This window comes from Lissotriton helveticus, chromosome 3_2 (assembly GCF_964261635.1).
Source record: "Lissotriton helveticus chromosome 3_2, aLisHel1.1, whole genome shotgun sequence".
Classification (NCBI taxonomy): domain Eukaryota; kingdom Metazoa; phylum Chordata; class Amphibia; order Caudata; family Salamandridae; genus Lissotriton; species Lissotriton helveticus.
The window spans coordinates 162,575,527-162,596,099 of NC_136062.1; positions in this window are offsets into that span (position 1 = coordinate 162,575,527).

The following is a 20,573-nucleotide window of genomic DNA, read 5'->3' on the forward strand; positions in this document are numbered from 1 at the left end:
AATTTATTAATTGGTAGTAATAATTAATTAATTGGTAATTAAATAATATATGTTAATTATTTAAAATTTAATTGGTAATTAATTTTATTTAATTGATTAATTGCTAATTATGTCAATTAAAATAATGTATTTTCTCTAGCGGGTTGTGGGTTTATAGGGGAATAGGGTGGGAAGTAATTTAATTATAATTAATTAAATATGTTAATTTAATAATTGGTAGTAATATTTAATTAATTGTTAATTAAAAAATGTTTGTTAATTAATTAAAATGTAATTGGTAATTAATTTTATTTAATTGATTAATTGCTAATTATGTTAAATGAAAGGGGTATTTTTAGGGTTCAGGGTCAGTTTTTAGTTTTTGGGTAAAGGGGTATTTTTAGGGTTCAGGGTCAGTTTTCAGTTTTTGGGTAAAGGGGTATTTTTAGGGTTCAGGGTCAGTTTTCAGTTTTTGGGTAAAGGGGTATTTTTAGGGTTCAGGGTCAGTTTTTAGTTTTTGGGTAAAGGGGTATTTTTAGGGTTCAGGGTCAGTTTTCAGTTTTTGGGTAAAGGGGTATTTTTAGGGTTCAGGGTCAGTTTTCAGTTTTTGGGTCAAGGGGTATTTTTAGGGTTCAGGGTCAGTTTTCAGTTTTTGGGTAAAGGGTTATTTTTAGGGTTCAGGGTCAGTTTTCAGTTTTTGGGTAAAGGGTTATTTTTAGGGTTCAGGGTCAGTTTTTAGTTTTTGGGTAAAGGGGTATTTTTAGGGTTCAGGGTCAGTTTTGGGTTTTTGGGGTACATATACAATATTGCCTATTATTTAATTAAATGTTGTTACTATATATATATGTTTTAAGAAATATGATTAAAAATATTTTTTTTTTTTACTTTCATTAAATATTTAATTATTAAAAGTTATTTTAAGTATTGTTAATTATATTTTAGTAATTAATTTTTTATATTAATGTAATTAAACATTGTTTTTAGTAAAGTCGATATTTTTTACAACGATATTTTTGTAAACGATATTTTGTAGTCGATATTTTTGTACTTACCTGTTTGTACATACAAACTCGATATTTTTGTAGTAGATATTTTCACCTCGATATTTTGGGTACTCGATATTGTGGTAGTCGATATTCTTTCGGTGATCCCCTGGCAACCACCTGCTGGGGTTAAAGGCGGGCGGCTGCTGACCCCCCCGTGTGTTCCACACCATTTACTCGTATTTAGAAATCCCACGACTGAAATGACTGTAATTATGTGGGTATTCAACTGTCTTTTGGTTAGTTGTGGGCAAGGCTTTGTCATGTTTGGGATGACGAAGTGGGTGGGGGTTGGGGACGGGGGTTTTGTTGAGATTGGTACAGTCACTGCACACTGTTATTACTTACCTAATTGGGGATTCAGCATCTTATACGAACATTTGAAGTACACGAGGGATTTACATGATGCATTGAAGATATCTGTTGGCGATGGGCAAAACCTTGAAATTCATGACGTGGAATGTTAGAGGACTAAACAGTCCCAAGAAAATTTGTCAGGTCTTCACCTATTTAGACAGACACGCTGTAGACTTAGCGCTCCTGCAGGAAACACACCTACTCCCCAGCAAAGCTACAAGTTTGGGATATAGATGGGCCGAACATTCAATATCAGCAACATACTCCTCCTATACCCGAGGGGTACCTATCCTTATACGTAGAGGGGTTCAGTTCCAGCTGGAACATACTGAAACAGACCCGCAAGGCAGGTTCATTATCATCATAGGCACATTGCGGGGTACCAGAGTGGGTATAGTTAATGCTTATAGCCCCAATGTTGATGACCTAGAGTTCTACGTATCTTTATTCACTAAATTGCGGAACATACCACCAGTGGAATGGATCTCGGGGGGAGACCTGAATGTTGCACTAAACTCCATGCTAGACCGCTCCCACAACACGGCTGAATATCACAGGCGAGCTGCGGAAGCCCTATTAATCGGCATTGATGAGTTCCATTTTCATGATGTCTGGAGGGAGAAGCACCCCACCCTGCAGGAGAGCACACACTCCTCCACAGCACACAACAGCTGGTCGAGGCTAAATTATTGGCTATTAACAGATCGTGCATCCACCTGGGCTTCTGATGTACTGCACCTACCCAAAACGCTATCAGACCATAAGCCAGTTACTTTAACATTAGTTATTCCCACATATATACCGCCTCCCTTTGCATGGCGCTTTAATGCCACAGCGCTGCTTGACCCGCTGTACAGGGAAACAGTCCACAATGCTATAGAGGACTTTTTTGCTATCAACAGAAAATCTGTGGAGAGTGCAGGCACTCTATGGGAAGCTTTCAAAGCAACAATACGAGGGGTCTGTATTGGCACGACCGCAGGGATATTGAAAGATATAAGGTCGCAACTGCAGAACTGTGAGAATGACATTCGAAAGTTAGAGACAGACTATGAATCCACACATGATGCGGCCACACTGGGGGCACTACGGGAGGCGGTCACACGATATAGCAACTTAGCGGAGGAAGAAATTAGGTACACAAATAAACGCCCTAGAGCACGCAGACTAGGAGAGGGAGGACGCCCGGGTCGCATTCTTGCGCAGAAAATACATACAGATTACAGGAATCACATGATCACGCAGATAGAGGATGTTGAGGGGCAAACGCACTATGACACCCCAGGGATTATGGCAACATTTGTTAAAACGTATGGTGATTTTTACACTTTCCAACACACGACCACGGAACCTGAAATATTACAATATATTGAAGACATAGCGCTAGTGTGGCCCCCAGATACACATCGCGAATACCTGGCGGAACCGAGCACGGCGGAGGAAACGCTTGCGGCCATTAAAGCCTTACCGAATGGAAAGGCGCCAGGACCTGACGGATTCACTGGAGAATTCTATAAGGCCTACGCCAAAGATATCATCCCCATCTCCTCGCAATGTATGATGAGGCCCACAATAATGGTATTCTCCCGCAAACCCTGAGAGAGGCACTAATAGTAACGATTCTCAAACCTGATAAAAATCCGACTAAGGCAGACTCATACCGACCCCTATCATTAATAAACACGGACGCTAAAATATTAGCAAAAATAATTGCCACAAGATTGCAGCCACTCATGTCCACGATCATTCTCCCCGACCAATCGGGCTTCATCCCCGACAGATACACGTGCATAATTTGCGCACGATCTTTGCTTTACTGCACCAGCAAACCCAGACCTTCAGGCAGTAGCAGTGCTGCTAGACGCGGCCAAAGCTTTTGGTTCCGTAGAGTGGCCCTACATGCTTGCAATCTTACGTACAATTGGCCTCCCACTGCGATTGCTGCCGTGGATCAGTCTTCTATACACAAATCCCACAGCTCTCATCAAAGTGAATGGGTATATATCAGACACAGTGCCTATCCAGCGTGGCACGAGACAGGTCTGCCCGCTCTCTCCCCTCCTCTTTTCGATTGCGCTTGAACCCCTAGCCTGTAAAATACGCCAAAAGCATGCCCATACTGCGCTTAGATTCCGACTACGACCCATCAGTATATCACTATATGCTGACGATATGGTCCTATACCTCCAAGACCCTGAAAATAACCTCTCCCCTGTACTCCGTGAGTACGTGAAATTCAGTAGACAATCAGGCTTACATATAAACTGGAGTAAATCGGCCGTGATCCCATTAACTAACAGTTCCAGAGCCCCACAACTAGACTTCCCTCTTATATGGCAGGATGACCCGATTAAATATTTAGGGATCTGGGTACAAAGAGATGCAGAACTAGTAATTAGACAAAATTATGGAACTACCATTGACCGCATAGAAACGCAGATACAGAGGTGGATAACTCTTACTCAATCCCTTGCTGATAGGATCTCCTTGCTGAAAATGGTCATACTCCCGAAGCTATTGTACTTATTTGTCAACATACCTATTGCTCCCCCTACATCGGTTTTCGCCAGAATTCGTGCGGGATTTGTGAAATTAATCTGGGCAGGGAAGCAAGCTAGAATAAGTCTTCAAACACTCACCCTCCCATATAGTGCAGGAGGATTCACGTTACCGGATATCTATCTCAACTATCTGTGCGCACAAGCACATTTCGCGTACTACTGGTACCACCCAGTAAGGTACTTACCACACCTTGCAGTCGAAGACGCTGATGCCAGTCCGATGCCACTGACTAGTATCATGTCGCATACCAGACCTCGCCTCACATCGCAGGAGATAAACACTGTACGCACCACCTCCACAGCCTGGGAGCGGCTTAGTCAGCTAGCACACAAGAACCCAATATATGCTCTGAATTTCCCTTTAGCCTCGCACTTTAAACTATCGGTCACGATGGAAAAGAACAATATGACAATCCTGGAGCAGGCGGGCATGTCAACACTGGGAGATCTCTACCCCAATGGCACGTTTATCACTCCAGATGACCTGTCGTACGTCAATAACCAAACACTGCTCTTCCTCTTCCTATACCATAGACTGCGCGCTGCTGCTTGGGAACTGTACCCCTCTTTCCCTGATGAACCCCCCACCCTACACTCGCTACAACTGCTGTTAACTTCACCTGACCACGCACACATCATATCTAAACTATACAGGCAGGCACAGTCAGAGATAGGAACTGATACAATTAAAGCACAAGACAAATGGTCTGCACTGCTAGATGCCCCCCTCACGGAGGAAGACTGGACAACCAGTTGCACACTGATAACACTTCTCACTCCAAATGGGAACCTACGTCTTATTCATTATAAGTATCTCCATCAAGTATATCACACTCCTCTAAAATTATTTAAAATACGACTAATCTGTTTGAATGCCTGTACCCCAAAACTGGTTGATACGAATTGTCAGTTTTCTTTACATGAAACAAATGATTTTTCACTGAAAAGGTGCAGTTTTCAATCACACCTTGGTATTCAAGTTAATCTAGGATCTGCCTTACCTGTTTCTTTGCTTCATGTTTTATTGGGTACTCCCTCTGTAGAGTAGGAGTAGATTTTAATGGGATTTCATGGTGAGGTGACTCAGCATCCCACCCTACATGATTGCCGTAAAGTGCGGGAGCTAGGGCTACCGCCCACTCCTGCAAATATGAATGTTTTAGTGTCTCTGGAAAGAGGTCAGTGAAAGTTCAGTAAAATTGCATCTTCCCCCTTTGAACACTCCATAACAAACTCAGGCAGCCAATCTTTATTAGTCAAAAGAATGTCACAACCATATTTCAGGTCTGAGAAAAAAGACATTTTACTTTCCTGGTTATGTCCCCTCCATTTTGGAGTGAAATTTAGTATAAACGATGTGGGGCACTTACTCTTGTATCTGGTGTTTCTATCATGATATGATCATTCAACGCTGCTGTCGCAAGAAATTCCATCAGGTTCTGATGAGCTATTGTTACTTCTGCTGCTGAGTCTAGCATTGTCAGAGCCCATTCCTCATTCAAAAGCAGAGGCCTCAGTAGCCTGTGCATTTCATTATTTTCAGGCCAGATACCTTCTTTTTTAATTGAGGTGTAGGTTTGGGTTTATCTTCTTCTTTGATGTAAGTATGGGCGAATTTTGCGGATTTGTGGTCCGCGAAATCTCATGAAATGGCACAAAAATTGCGGATTTGCACAAATAGTACTGTTTCTACTTTTTACTGGCTAATCAGTAAGTACTACCTCATTGGGTAAATGTATAGTGCTTTTCTGACACTACAGCTGCGTAAAGGCCAAAAGAGTTGTTTCCAGTGACCGCATGAAACATTGGATTCCACAATTCATTAAGGGCAATCTAGGTAGCACCAGGATTGAAGTAGTTTGGGATGCACTAAAAGTGCCAATTAGAGGAGAGACACTTAGTTTTTCAATCACTTTGAACAGAGAAAAATGCCAAGTATTGGATGAACTGCAATTTCGGCTGGTGGAGGCAGAAGAGAAATTAATGAGTGCTCCTAATGATGGGGAGGATTCAACGGAAGCGCATGCAAGAATATCAGCGAAATCGGCTGTAATGGGGGTAATTGCAAAGAGAGCAGTAGATAGATTAGCATCATGGAAGAGGGAGGCATATGAATGCAGCGAGCAGGTTGGACACCACCTCGCCGTCAGGGCAAGACAAAAAGCCACCAGAAATATTATTAAAGCTGTCAAAAACTCTGAATTAGTGTCAGATGTAGAGGGTATTCATAAGGAGTTCCTTGCCTACTATCAACACCTATATCATGAGACGACTATGGCCCATTTAGATGATATTACTAACTATCTAAATCAAATCCCAGTGGTGCAGTTATCACATGAGGATCAGGCCATACTAGATGAACCCCCCCAATGGATTGACACACTGCTTTGCATCAACTGCCTTCCCAATAATGAAGCCACCAGGTTAGATAATATTCCAGGTGAATTTTATAAAAGCTTTTCCACGGAATTAAAAGAGATCATACTTCAGTTATTCGTTCATGTATTTAGGGGGGGGACCACCTGAGTCACGGTCTCAGGCTAAAATTGTTGTATTTTTGAAAAAACATATATGCGCACTTGATCCTGCCTCCTACCGCCCTATTACCCTGATAAATGTGGACAGCAAAATGTATTCCAAAATCCTGGCAGTTCGATTAGCTGGGGTAATACATTAAGTCATATCCCCGAGACAGCACGGATTCATACTGGGACGAGGTACAGTAGACCACATCAGGAGAACAATCTCTCTCTTCGATGCTGCACACATAATAGGAGATCCAATGGCACTTATTTTTCTTGATCCCGAGAAGGCCCTTGACAGGGTCTCCTGGCCTTTTCTATGGGAAACCCTGTCAAGGGCCGGAATAGGTCAGGGATATATACAAGCATTCAAGATTGCTGTATAATCTACTGACCTCAAGGCTATTCTTAAATGGAGCATTAACCATAACTTTTAAAATAGCTATAGGAACCCGCCAGGGATGCCCAAGCTCACCTCTCCGGTTCGCATTTTATATAGACCCTTTCTTCTGCGTGCTGGAAAGGAATCAGAAAATGAGTCCTATTCTATCGCATGGGTGGGAGACGAAAGTCCTGGCCTTTCCGACGACATTGCCTTGGTGACTACTAATCTAGAAATGTCTATGGCCGAGGTGGAATTAGAGGCAGCTAGGTTTGGAAGTCTGTCTGGATACTCCCTTAACAGATCTAAAACCCAGATAATCTGTTAGAATGTAGACATGGGTCCAGACATGAGACAGGTTGAAAAAGCTGTGTATCTCAGAGTGGAAGTTATGGCCACTGATGACAAAATAGTTGAATGTAATATTGATCCCTTGATTGACAAAACTAAACCTGAATTAATTAGACTACACAAATTACATCTTTCAATAATAAGAAGTAATTTAATTAAAATGTTTTTTTTCCCTACATTTGTATACTTTATGAGAGCTATTCCATTAGAATTCAGCAATATGTGTCTAAAAAAGATAGAAGACCTGTTCTCACGATTTATATGGGCCTATGAGAAAACCAGAAGAGCTTACACATTTCTCTCTCTACCAAAAGAGAAAGAGGGGCTGGCTCTCCCAAATATAAGACTTTATTATTGGGCAACCACTCTGCTGTACAATCGCACCCTCTTAACTGATAAAACTACAGATAATATCTTAGAAGATATACCCACGCCTATAGAGCTCATAATGGATTAAGATGCGTGGGGATGGATCTGGCGGTTTCTAAATAATTCCTACTACAAAAAGGTGTGCTTCAAGACGCTGGTGGCCTTATTTAAAAGTATGAAATTGGTTCGCAAAATGCTAGGTCTGGGTCGTCTGAATTAACTACACGCCAATTACTTAAAAAATGGCAAAATAAAGGCCTGTTCAAACTGGGGGATCTTTACTCTCTCTCGGATATTGCTTCTTTTGAGAGTCTTAAAGAAAGATACAATTTAGATTGGAAAGATTTTTACAAATACCTACAAGTACGTGATTTTTTAGGGAGAAAGTACAGCAGTCCAGCAAGATTTATTAATAATCCTATTATCGATAATCTAAGATCGAATCATCCATCTATTGGAACTGTGTATAACTCTCTTAACGTATTAATGCCGGATGATTTAACAACGCGAGCTAGGAAGTGGGAAGAGGAAATAGATATCGCAGAAGATGTATTTCTCTACTCATGCGAGCTAGCACAAAATCTGCTCCATGCCCAGTATTATAAATCCTGCTTCTCGCTGTACTATATTCCCAAAAAAATGCAAAATAGGCGACGGGGAGAGGGACTTTTTGTCCACGATGCTCCTTATACCAGGCTGATCCTAATCACATGTTTGCCTCTTGTGACATATTAAATAATCTCAAACTTGAGATTACAAACTTCTTTAAAGAAGTACTAGGGAGGAATGTTCCTCTTTTTCTTCCTTGATCTGCCTTGGGGTCGAGCAGGAGACGCAAGGCAAACCTGGAGAGTTTTTTTATCTTTATAGCTATGGCAATATACCGCCTTAGTCTTGCCTCTACATGGCTGGACCCATTACCTCCAGGGTACCACCAATGGCCAACACAACTGGTGGCAAACTACAATTTTGAAAAAGCCATCTATGGGAAAAGAGGCATAATGTCCTGTAAGAAAGGCCAAAGATCTGGGAACCTCTGACTAAATGGCTTGAGAGATAACCCAAATAACTCAACACTTTACTTTTTTTCTTTCTTTCTTTATTTTTCTCTTGCTTTATCAACCTAGAGTTTAAAAAACTTATAAAACCAGTGCCAACCCTGGGGGTGGGAGGACTGGGAGGAGGCAAAAAATATCAGGAAATGTGTGCATGATGAACAATTGCTGATTAATTGTTAATATTAATTTTCATCTACGATAAGTTATTTATTTAGAGATATACGCAACCTACCCACGATGATAACAATACATGTATGTTGTTTGCTTCTTTTTTTAATTTATAAGTTGTTTGTAAGGTGAATTGGAAAAATGAAGTCTAATCTGTATATTGTTATCATGCACCAAATAAAAAAAATTAAATATGTAACTTTAAAAAGTTGAAAATTGCCCACCTCAATGCCCTATATTTAGGATATGAGTTATCAAGTGAAGGAAAAGCATGCCAGCTAATTTTTGGGGAAAATGTGTGCTACTCCAATCTCCAAAGACTCTGAAAGGTTTACAATCTATTTTATGATTCCTAAATTTTGGTAGAACATACATTTTGAACTACGTAGAAAGGGTTAATCCTTCTACGACCTAATCAGACCTGATTTTTCAGTCCAACATGGGACATAGAAACATTCACAGAAACATTCTCTGTTCTGTGCAAGCTGACATGATAGCTTCCAAACATTTATATACAAGTGTGAATAACACAAATTTGGTAATCTGTGTAGTCAGGGGTCAATCAAGGTACACTTACCACACCTTCAATGAATGGAAACCGGTACCATAGCATACAAATCACATCTGTACACAAATGCTGAAATGCGTTTTGGTGCCACAGAAAAAATATTGACAGCCGTATAAACCGCTGCAGTGAGAGGATTTCTAGCTCATGGGAAAGTCATAATTGTCATGACTCTCTTACCAACCTTAAAGGCTGTAACCAAAGCAAGCATAATGCACAAACTACTGTGGGAACAGGTAGCAAAGCTAAAAAAATGTAATTTTCATAATGAGTCATCAGCGTGTTGGTGTGCCATTTGAAGTGAGTTCATTGGCTGATGAAGCCGCCAAGGCGTCAGTGAGTACTGCTGCTGTTGCTGCAATCACTCATTGTAGCACGAGGATAGACGGATGGATATAGATAGCTGTGAACGCTACATGCAATAACAGCTCAGCCTTGCCCAATGGTTTTCCACTCAAATACTCCTACAACTTAGATGTGCAAATATTCCTAATGCTCAAATTCCAGCAGTGGGGGATAGAGTAATATCAAACATGGATTACAGATTAAGATTATTTGGCTGCAGCACACGCAGGTATCGCTGCAACTCTTTCACTATTGTAGCTGCTTTATTGGTGGCCAGATCTCACAAAACAGACCCAGGGTTATATCCTAAAGTGTGACATCTATAAGCAGATGATAGGTTCCACTGTATCACGTCTACCATAAACACCATTATGGATATCAAACAGACCTCTTGCATGTGTCTATTTGGACCACTGCAGCCTCTTACAATATGACATTGCTTACAAGTCCATCTTGGTGGCAGTGGATTTATGCTCTAGATTCCTGTGGGTTTGGCCTCAGTACTCGGCTGACGCCCAAACTGTTATAAAGGATTTGCGAGTCTTCATAGGGACATATGCAGTTGGCACATTACATTCCAACCAGGGCCCTGAGTTTACCTCACAGGCTTACAAAGAAGCCATGGGAAGTTTGGGTGTACGATTGCGGTACTCGTCTCTGTATCATTCCGAAGCAAATTCGATTGTGAAGAGGAAGAACTGGGACTTAAAACAATCCTTAACAGCTAGGGTATAATGCTTGGGTGGCAGTTGCATCAATCACCGATGTGGGGTCCAGAGGGCACCTAACAACATGCCAAGAAGTTCCTTAGGGGACCATACTGCTAACTAAGCCTTGTTTGGGATTAGAATGTCAGTACCTGACCTCGACTGTGGCAGCACGGTAGCGGATGAAAAACCATTTGACATCAATGATCATTTGGCAGTTTTACAGGAACTCATATGAATTTCGGGCTTTACAAAGCAACATCAAAGTAAAACACACCACCAGTGGAGAAGTGAAAGCTGTTCCGGCAAGATCTGCCTGGTGCCAGAAGATTAGGGATCTTGTCAGAGAAAAAATTGTGGACAAAAAAAGAATTTGGGTAATATTAAAGAGCGCCTAAAGCGGTCCTCGCTGTCGGAGGAACAAGAACAGTACTTCTTCTGTCCCTTGTCGGCAAGAAAGAAAAGAGATTTGTATCAATTGATCTGATCGAACCACAATATGTGGCCGATACTCATAGTAGGCCACATCGGCTCTTGGGTAGCACCAGATCCCCTCTTGCCACCATACAGGAAGTTCAGATAGAAAGATTATAAACTTTTAAAGGCTCCACTTTGCAAAGTGAAGGAGTTATCAGCAATTGAAAGCAATTTGTACCTGTTGAAATTGAACGATAATAAACTACAAATGACACACAGATCTCAACTCCGCCAAATACCAACGTCTATGTGAATATGTCTTTAATAGAGGCAGCTGCCAGTTCCACAAAATCTGCTGAGAGCTACCGAAGATAGTTCGTACTGCATCTGGCTACTTCATTGATTTTGATGATTTTTCATCGGATCCAAGTGAACCCAAGTTACCTCCACCATCACTGCCTGTTCCTCACAAAAGAAGAATTTGTGATTTCTACATTTGGCTGTAGCTCTGTAATGAAATTGGTCTCCTGTTCCTAGTCCTTTGGAATGGTATAGTGACTGTCTTCATCTTGCTCCTGAATGGACATAATTTCCCAGAACAATCTGCAGTACAACATTTAAACTTGGTCCTGAAAACACATGCATATTCATACCATGAACAGAGCGACCTGTCCTTTGTGAACATTACAGCATTTTTGGCTCCTGATGGAATAATTTCAGACAGTCTCTTATGATGTGTATGGTCCTACTGAATTTTTGAAAATTCCACATTTATTCAAAATTTCTCTTAATGATATTCTCACCTCTAGTACACACTTTAATAATTGGGCGTTGAAACTGTGCATGCTATGCTATTTGATTTAGAACAGTCTACAGCATTTTCAAATGAGGAATTCTATGATGGTACATCTAATTTTGACACCAATGTCTGTTACCAACACTATAGTCACCATTTTGTGCACAAGGCAAGTATCCCACGTGATGTTTTCACTTGTTACTATCAATGGGAAAATTGTGCAACACCACCAAAAGGTAATTCAACAGCATTTGCACAGATGTTTGCGTATTTTTCTGGGCTTAACACTTCAGACCCGGTCTCCTATTACCAAAAGCTTGCACCTACACCTGCAAAGAAAAATCTGCTTTCTAACACTAAGCTGCTTTCCTCAGCTTCCTTTAGTTCTCAAGTATCTTTTCAGGGTTTCAACTTTTGGAGTGACAGTGTAGACACAACATCTGTCTGGGGGACTAAAGATTGGCATATTCAAGGAACTGGGGACTTTATTAGAGTATGCCTCATACCACATCAAATGATTTTCCTGAACAAAACTTTGCAAGAGAGTTCCTGTGTTGGGCTGGCTAAGATTAAGGACTTGAACAAACCTCAGATTCTCTCACCAACATGCTTTGGGGATTGGCAACCTTTTACATAACACAGTAAGGATACAGTAGATGCCATACTACACAATGGTTTTTACAATTTATCAGGCTCCAATTGGAAGGGATGGTTGGTATGGCCTATCAACACGAATAGGTGTCAGTCAAGATTCAGGGGTACCCCGAAGGGTTTAGTATCCATAGGCATGTACCACGATATGTACCACCAAAATACGTAAGGGTAGTGACATCTTATAGTGTTGGTAAGTTATGCCTAAAGTGGCTAAAGACTTCAACACTGTTCCAAGTGAAACAACACTTATCCTTTCTCTCAGATGACATGTATCTTAAGGATTTTTTGTTAGGTCCTCAGAAGTGATGTCGCGAGCGCTTTTTGTATGCTATGTACATAGAGCCATGTAAAATCTCTCAACAAGAGGCTACTGAAAAATGACATGAAATTGATAGGGTTAACCTAGAAAAGGCTTTGGCTGTGGTCAACAATGGTTTGACCACACTGTCATCCAGAATTTATCCACTGGGCAACATTGTGTCATCTGCAATAGATAGAATGGAACAGGATCTGTCTATTCTTCAACATGGACAATTGCAATTGCGATCTAGTCTATTATTGAGCTGGATGCAACAATCATTGCATTCTGGCCGCGTGCCCTGGCGTTATATCAACAGTACAACACTATTCTCTGTTTACAATCTGGCGGAGAGACAGATGATAATGGCACAAAGAGATGCAAAATATACTCTGGTGAACATTGAAAAAATTGGACCAATTACCTTTCATAGTGGCTGAGTCACCTTCAACAGAATGGTTAATCCATGGCTATAATACACTGCTAGTCATGACATTACAATATCAATACTGTCTACAGTATCACCACATATGCAGTCATGAAGCGCCGGGAGATGGAAACACGCGTGAGTACTGGGAATTACTGCACAGATATAAATGCAGGAATAAGGACATCAAAGGGGCAGATTTACAAGCCGCTTGCGCCGCATTTACGCCGCCGTTGTGACGCAGCGGCGGCGCAAATCCTGCTCCATGGTGCGGGGTACTTACAACGTGACGCATCTGGGAGATGCGTCACGTTGTAATGCCCTGCGCCACATGTAGGCGTTCCTGTGCACGGGAGGGGCGTTCCGGCGCAGTAACCCCTCCTAAAAGTGGCTGAGTGAAATCTACAAGATTTCACTCAGTCACTTTTAGGCCCATGCTGCATCAAAACCCTGCGCCTGCCTGAAGCAGGCGTAAGGATTGACGCAGCATTAACTAGATAGGGCCCCCAGAGCATTGCTGGAGCTGCGTCGCAACTCCAACAATGCGTCACTTTTACGGCACAGATGCGTCACGCATCTGTGCCGTTTTTGCACCATGGTGCGCCGCATTGTAAATGCGGCATATCCATGATGGCGGAGCTGTGGGGCACAATAACTGGCGCATCCCTGCTGATTTGCAGGGATGCGCCAGTTATTGTAAATATGCCCCAAAGTCTTTCGTACCGGTTCAAAGTGTTAAAGTGCTTTAAGTGGGTTTTAGTTTGCAACAACATTTTGCTTCATGGAACCTGTAATGCTTTGGTTGATAACTTGTCCTGTTATTTGAAGGGATACCCAGCTGCCTTGATTCATCCGGTGTTTGAGTTTCTCTCAAATGGGAGCTATTTAATGCTGTGTGATCAAGGCTTTTGTGAGATGGTACTAGGCATTGCATATCTAGTCACAGTAAGCTCCAGGGTTACTTGTTGTATGCAGTTATTATTTCCACCAACCCACACAGATAGGAAGGCGATGCAATGGCCTTCATTGAAAGTTTTTTTTTTGTTTTTGTTAAACAACTTTTATTGATTTTACATACAACAAGAAGGGGACCTGGGGCGCTAGAGGGTGCACAACTGCATGGCCGCGCATTCGTGAGGCTCCCTAGGGCCGGAGCGTTAATCCTTTAATTATCCTGCTGGCGATCTGAGTAGCATGACTGGACCATATGTATACTATACCTTGCTGACTGGTGCACACTCTGTGGCAGTTTGGGGCGGAACGGCTGTGGGGAGAGCTGCAGGGAGCGTGCTGCAACTTTACCGACTGCCTAGTGAGGAGCGGTCGTAGGTACTGCACGGCTGGCCATTCCAGGAAAGCCAGAGGCCCACAGATTGGAAGCCAAGCTTGGAGGAGGCGGGGCCTGCATGAGGATGCCTGAGACCCGGTATACTGTGGAGGACTGTGTGGTAGGGAGCCGACCGGAGGCGGCGATTTCGGCGCAGCGGACTTAGGGCGCATCACGGCTGCCTGTACCGGGAGCAGAGCCCCGGATAATTGACGCAGCGGCAGAACGAGTCGGAGACAGCTCTGTGGTGAGGCGAGACTCGCAAAGTGGCCGTAGCTGAAGTGCGGCGAAGGGGGACGCACATGCGGGGGCAGCCGGAGGAGCGGAGACGACTTCTGCCGGTAGAAGGAGATGGAGTGGCTGCGGAGAAAGGGAGAGGCATCCATCGACCCTGAGCTGCGGGGCCCGCTCTCCCTGTGCCCAGAAATACCATAGTTAGACCAGAGTCTGAGACCCGTGCGCAGGGCCTTGTCGAGACGTCTCCGGAGGCCTTGCCGTTACCGGCGCGTTGGAGGAGCGAGGCAGACGACCAGCGCCGAGGTACGAGATAACCTTCCCTGCAATGCATGAGGCGGGACAAGGACGCCATTGCGCTATGGCTTAAGAATAGAGGTGCCTGGCCCTGGAGATGACCACGCGGAACTGGGCCTGTATAGGGAAACGTACCCCCACCCCCCCCCCCTCTGCGAAATAACCAACGTACATATTGGGAGCTGACAGAAGGGGCCACTCATACTTTGGGGTCCTGATTAAGTACTGTAGTACCCCCTGGCATTGCGCTGGGTTGGGCCACTAAGGACATTGATCTAGTTAACCAACAGCTGAGGAGAGTATGCAAGGTAGCACCGGATTGGCATCCCTGTGGGCACGATGTGTGCCAATGTGTAAGTAGTGCTTTATAACCCTGCAACTATACAAAAAGCGAATAGCGCATTTGGGACGACGGAACTAGCCACTGAAGCGGCACTAGCACCCTGAAAAAGCACTGGCAAGCTGCTGCCACTCTCGGTAGTCCTGCGCAAGGAAAGTGGAGAGCAGTGAGTGGCGGCGACAACCTGGCTGCGCATCTGAAAAACCGTGCGAGCCCATCCTTTGGACTGAGGTGTGGTGACTGAAGGCACGATGGGTAAGATGGATGCTAAACAGCCAAAACTCAGTTTTGATAGTGGTAAACCAGGGACCAGGGGCAAGCCGACTGGAGCACGGGTGGTGGAAGATGACAGCGCCACTGGATCGCAGGGAGCTGCCATGGAACATATGTTGCAAGAAATGCGACAGGGGTTTGCGACTGTTGTCGACAAAGTGGATCGTATGTCATCGAGAATGGATGCCATTGCGCACAAGCTGGATGCGCATGAAGAACGTCTAGTAGAAGTGAAGCGACGTGTGTCGGACAACGATGACGTCACGGCAGGACACTCGACTCAGCTGGCTCGAATGGACAACATCCAGCGGACTATTGCGGCTAAGAACGAAGATTTGTAAGCGCGCAGTCAGAGAGATAATATAGGCATGGTGGGTATTCCGGAATCCACAAACACTGGCAAAATGGAGGAGTATGTGGAGAAGATGTTGCTTTCAGCGGTGGGACAGGAAGCCTTCTCCCCACATTTCATATTGAAAGGGCTCATAGTTCATTGGGCCCACGACCTGTCCCAGGAGCACCCCCCCGGCCCATCATTGCCCGCCTACTTAACTACCGCGACCGACGTAGCGCTACGAGCAGCCCGAAATAAGCAATCATTGTCCTACGAGGGAAACACGTTCTCCATCTATCCTGACTTCACCCCAATGGTGCAAGAGGAGCGCAGAAAGTTCATTGATGTTAAGAAAAAACTATGAGATGCGCACATTGACTACGCCCTTCTGTATCCAGCGTGGCTTCGTGTGACGCACCAAGGCACACAGAAATTCTTTACCAATCCAGGGCAAGTGGAGGACTATCTGCGATCAATAAAACGACGTGATAGAGACCGCGACAGTCAAAATGGCTCACAGAGATCATCCCCGGCCAGGGAAGAAGGCCCCCCACAGTGAGTGACTAAGGGACATATAACGAGTGATGCAAAACGGAAGGCAAGTAAGAGATGTGTGGAAATTATGGACAGTATAATGTGAGTTCGGTTGTGCGCCAGATGTTAGCGAATATTGGACTCCGGACCACCTCTCCCATGGTAGTTGGTCCCCGTTGTTTCATCGTAGGGACTCTAGTGGGAGAGGAGAAATTGTGAGGCCCTCTAGAGGAAGCCCCCGAAGGGTGTACCCCACTAATGGTAGGTGGCTATCTGGCTGCCATAGACCTAGATCTTGTTTGGATTTGTTGTTTGGGGAGGGAGGGTGGGGGTAGGCTGCAGGATGCTGGCAAAATTGGGTTGCTTCAGTGGGTGAGGGAGGCTGGGGGGAGACAAATGTTGGGGAGGTGTTTGTGTGTTTTGACGCTTTCGAATTGTGTGGTCCATCAGAGGACTGTCCAGAAGTACGAGTTGGCACATGGGACCTATTGTATTGTGAAACTTAGATACAGGATGCGGGTTGGGTGGAGGTCCCTACCCTATTAACTATTGATTACATTGTGGAAGGATGGCAATGACGTCTGGGACACTTAGTAGCGACCTTAATATAATAACGTGGAATGTGAGAGGATTAGGTGATCCCCGCAAAAAGAGGCAAGTTTTATCCTATTTGGATCGCCATAAAGTGCATATTGCCGTGCTGCAGGAGACACACTGTCCACGGGCTAAGCCTATTACGTTTGGGAACAAATGGGCAGAAACTAGGCTGTTTCCATCCTACTCGAGTTATGCTCTTGGGACTGCCATACTGGTCAGAAAGCCAATATAATTCCACTTGACAGGTAGCTTCTGTGATGCGGACGGCAGATACTGCATGGCATGGGGCAGGCTGGGATCCCAGTCTGTCCTATTGGTATGTTGCTATGGGCCTAATGTGGATGACCCCCGTTTCTTTGATAGCCTTTGGGCCAGGATCTTTGACATAGACGCAACACATATAATTTGGGGGGGAGATTTCAATTTAACGTACAATCCAGGGATGGATAGATCCCAATCGGCACCACACCACTACACTAAAGCACAAGCTGTGGTTAGAGACATTAAGGAAGCGTATCACTTGATAGATGCTTGGAGACATAGACATCCACAGGGCCGAGAGGGTACACATTTCACAGCGCAGGCACAGTCATAGGCCAGACTGGACTATTTTTTAGTATCTAGAGGACTTGCGCCCGCACTCACAGGCACAAGACACCTAGCTAGGACATACTCGGATCATGCACCGGTACTAATGACTCTCTCATCCACGGACTTTAATGTGCCGCAAAGTGCTAAACACTTAAATCTGAGTTGATAAGGCTAGTGTGGGGAGGTAAACAGCCTCGGCTACAGTGGGAAGTGTTGGTTAGACCTTATTCACAAGGAGGATTCGCAGCGCAGGCACAGTCATAGGCCAGACTGGACTATTTTTTAGTATCTAGAGGACTTGCGCCCGCACTCACAGGCACAAGACACCTAGCTAGGACATACTCGGATCATGCACCAGTACTAATGACTCTCTCATCAGACATAGAGCTGTATTATATAGCGGCGCAGGCACATTTTGTGTGGGTCTGGATCCATCAACCTTGTTATATGCCACAGGTTGCGGCGGAACACTGGCTCGCTCACCCTATCCCACTGGAGTGAGCCATATTTATGAGGATCGGGCAAACCAAACGCACTTTATGGTTCCATTAAGGCGTGGCACAAGATAATGGAGATGTTGGGAGTACCAATGGCGTATACGCCACTTATGCCTCTCACTTACCACCCTGACATCTCACTGCTACAGGAAGTAGTATTTAGGAAATTCCGGGAGAAATTTGGCATAGCTACATGGGGGGATTTGTACCATGAAAACAAGTTCCGTACGCTGGCACATATGTGTCCTGCAGCGATGCAGACACCGTTGGATGTATTTCTTTATGTTAGACTTCGACAGGGAGTAAAGGCGACTGCTCTGACGTTTCCTGACGAGCCTGTACAACTGGCACCGTTACATAATATATTAGAAAGATCCAAACCCACGCGCCTAGTTTCACTGATTTATAATTTGGTGCATGCCCAACGGGAGAGAACAGCAGCTCCGGCGCGGGTGAAATGAGACTCAGAACTAGGATGACAGCTGACGGATTCCCAATGGGAGACCTGCTGCCTGCATACTGAGAGGGTGTCCGCGAGCAGCAGACTCCACATCATACACTATAAGTTTCTCCATAGACTTTACTGTACACCTGCTAAGATGCACAGATTTAAACTAAGGGACGATGATCATTGTGACAGATGCCGTGCCCCGGTGGTGGATTTTCTGCACTTAGCATGGGACTGTCCCACTGTTCGAGACTATTGGAATGAGGTGTTTGAGGCACTGCAGCACATGATAGGTGAGACACTGGAACCGACTCCCATGGTAGCGCTTTTGGGGGTTCATCACTCCAGTAAAGACAGAACACAGCAGGTTTGTGGCAATAGCACTACTTGTGGCCAAGTGCAGGGTGGCCTGCAGATGGGGGAGAGGAAGGGCGCCTAAATTTAAGACATGGTTGAATGATCTGATTACTTGTCAAGAAAGGCTGGCCACGTATGCAGAATTACTACCGGTGGCCTCCAGGCCTAATGATATCTGGGCCCCCCTCAGATGCTATCTCCTTGCTAGGGCGGCGGCTGATATGGATGGCGAGGATCCGGTCACCGCGGGGCAAGAGCCATGAGGATCTAGCAGTTAGGCGGATGGAAGATAAAGGGTAGGGTTTTACATATCCAGATCCTCTACTGCTCCGGGCTCATGACTTCAGATATGGCAGAGTTGTTTGGGATCGGTGGTAAGGTGGAGCTATATGTCGCTCATTGCAGAGCCCTAATTATCCACATAATAGTAAAGTTGTATGATCCAGACGTTATGCAAATATGAGGGGAGGGGGGTGAAGCCTTCCCGCGGTTATCCAGCTGATGTAATATCATTGATGCGCTATACAGGTACCATGTTCGTATACTGTTCAGAAATAATGTGATGGACATATGGACCACTATGATTATGTGTTGTACGATGTATGCAGAAGGCACTGTTCTTTTCTGTTGTTTGAAAAAAGTACAATAAAAAGAATAAAAAAAAAAAACAAGAAGGGGACCAAGGAGCCACGACCCTGTCAGTTAGCAAAATTACAACCAGGGGCCCGATGTAGGTGAATCTGATTTTCCGACTCTAGAATACCGAATTTTACCGATTCGGTATTCTAGATTCGGTAAATCAGATGTATGTAAAAATTTGGTAATTTTTACAGAATCTGTGTGATTCGATAATTACCGAATCGGTATTTACCGATTCGGTAATTGCCATTGATTCCTATGGGCCTTGAGGCCCATAGGAATCAATGTCAATTACCGAATCGGTAAATACCGATTCAGTAAAATTACCGATTTTGCAAGGGGGACAGGGTGTCACTTTGACACCCTGTTGCACCCCTGAATCTGGCTTGTGTGCCATGTGGCACACATACATGCCCTGTGTGTGTATGTGACACACATACATGCCCTTAGGGCATGTTTGTGTGCCACATGGCACAGGTGTACATGCACATGTACACAGGAGTTCGTTATTTACCATGACATAGTAAGTCATGGTAAATAACAAATTCTTAAGGGCCTTTGGCACTGTTTTCAGTGCCACCTACATATAGAATTACCGATTCGGTAAATTTACCGAATCGGTATTTTACAGAATCAGTAAATTTACCGAATCGGTAAATTTACCGATTCTGTAAAATATAGGTCCCCTACATCTCAATCACCAAATACCGGTCGGTAACGGCCGGAATCGGCCGTTACCGACCGGTATTTGGCGACCTACATCTGGCCCCAGGTTATGTGAGATACAAGTATGGCAGCAAATAATGCCTATGGCATCATTCTCTTCAGGTTGTGAGAATAACACAATATTTACTCTTAGCTCTGCACCTGTATTTGTATGCCATTTCACCTGCAAACACCCTTCCCCAACTGCCCCGCCACCCTGCCCACCACCCAGGTGCACCACATTGGTCCAGGTTGTTAAGATGTGGTGGCCCTACTTACTCAGTGGGACGTCAACATTGACTGGGATAGTGCTGAGGTGGAGCATGTCTCAGCTAGGTAATACATTGCCCTCTCTGCTAGTGAGGCTTCAGATCACAATACTCCTGTTGCTGCCCACACGC